At 44.3% G+C, this 1427-nt stretch overlaps 1 long non-coding RNA gene across 1 annotated transcript in view; it reads left to right on the top strand.

Annotated features, from left to right (window-relative positions):
- Positions 1–897, top strand: part of LOC118479159 — a 23384-nt gene extending 22487 nt beyond the window's left edge. The window contains exon 2 of the long non-coding RNA XR_004859508.1: positions 329–897. This is a non-coding gene — a long non-coding RNA (uncharacterized LOC118479159). The remainder of the gene's footprint in view (positions 1–328) is intronic.
- Positions 898–1427: the final 530 nt, after the last annotated feature.

The raw sequence follows: 1427 nt of genomic DNA, 5'->3' as shown, positions 1-1427 counted from the left end.
CACACACATACCCACACGCACACATTAACACACACACACACACATACACACACACACACACACACACACACATTTAAACCCACCTCTTCGCACACGTAGAGAGACACCGAAAGAAAACTGTTAGACAAATTATAGGCACAGAAAGAGTGACAGTCACACAGACAGACACACGGACGAACAAGGACCCCCCCCCCCAAAAAAAAAAATCAAGCGTCTTAACATGACGGAAGCGAATTAAAAGAGATGAAAAGCAATGCATCAGCTTGAAAAAAGCAACATTAAACTGAAACAAAATAACATTCTTGATTCCATTTCTTCTCTTCCACAGAATAAAAATCTTCGGCGCTGGCACTTGGCGACACGAGGCTAATTCACCTAGCTACTTCCGATACCTTGCAAACGACGCCTTGCTGAGAGCTTTGCACAAATCCCAGATCTACGCATAAAAAGGAGCCACTATTTTTTCTCTCTCTCTCTCTCTCTCTCTCGCTTCAGCGCATCTGACCAAGCGTCAATCCAACAAACAGACCCCCACAAAGTGCGCGAGGGGAGCTTCCGATACAATAATTTTGGTTGCCTTCCCACAGTGCATTCGTCTTCTGTGAATACCAGGTATTCTTCCGGTTGGACAAAAGCTGCCACTTTGGATTGCAAGCCTGTGCAGTGTTGTGCCCAGCAAGCTCTTTGCTCGTCCTGCGAGACAGGGTATACCGGCACCCCAGGTCGACAACAATTTGGTGTCGTTTTTCCTTTTCTGAGACACGGAGATCGAGACCATAGCATCGCCCACCCCCGCTGGAGTGAGATCGTTTTCGTAGCACTTCATCTCTCAGATGTTTTTCTTTTCGTTTCTTTGTGGACAGAAAAGCCGTTCGTCTTTTGATCATTTTTCAGACACCTAACATATACCCACCCCCCACCTCAATTCACCTTTTTGATTGGTCTTTCTGCTGCCTGCCTGTCGCGGATTTGGTTGGTTCGGCAGGGGGTAATCTATTTTCGTCCCCTTCCTCCACCCAAAAGTGGTTATAATTGTTCCACAGCTTCTCAAAGCTGACCTTGGATAAGTGGACGTTTTACTTGTTGGTCTGACTATCGCAGCAAGATGGAGACACCCTCACAGAAGAGCTTCTGCTTCCTTCTTTTGCTCGTCTGCGTCATCAACGTGGTGAGTACATGACTCTTTGTCTGTCTCTTGTTTGTTTTATTGTTTGTTTGCTTGTTATTTTGTTTGTTTGTTTGTTTGTCAGTATTATTTGTCTGTGTGTGTTTTGAAGTTACGTTGAAAACTCTCCTCACATCAATTTCTTTTTTTTCCATATTTGTTCTTTCCTTCTGTATTTCATTTTTAAAAAATCAATTTTTGTTTAATTTTCCTCTTCTTTTTCGTAAAAAGGAGGGGGGGGGGGCGCTGATGGAGGAAGGGA

Source organism: Aplysia californica, unplaced genomic scaffold (genome assembly GCF_000002075.1).
Source record: "Aplysia californica isolate F4 #8 unplaced genomic scaffold, AplCal3.0 scaffold00031, whole genome shotgun sequence".
Classification (NCBI taxonomy): domain Eukaryota; kingdom Metazoa; phylum Mollusca; class Gastropoda; order Aplysiida; family Aplysiidae; genus Aplysia; species Aplysia californica.
This window is presented reverse-complemented; position numbering and strand designations above follow the sequence as displayed.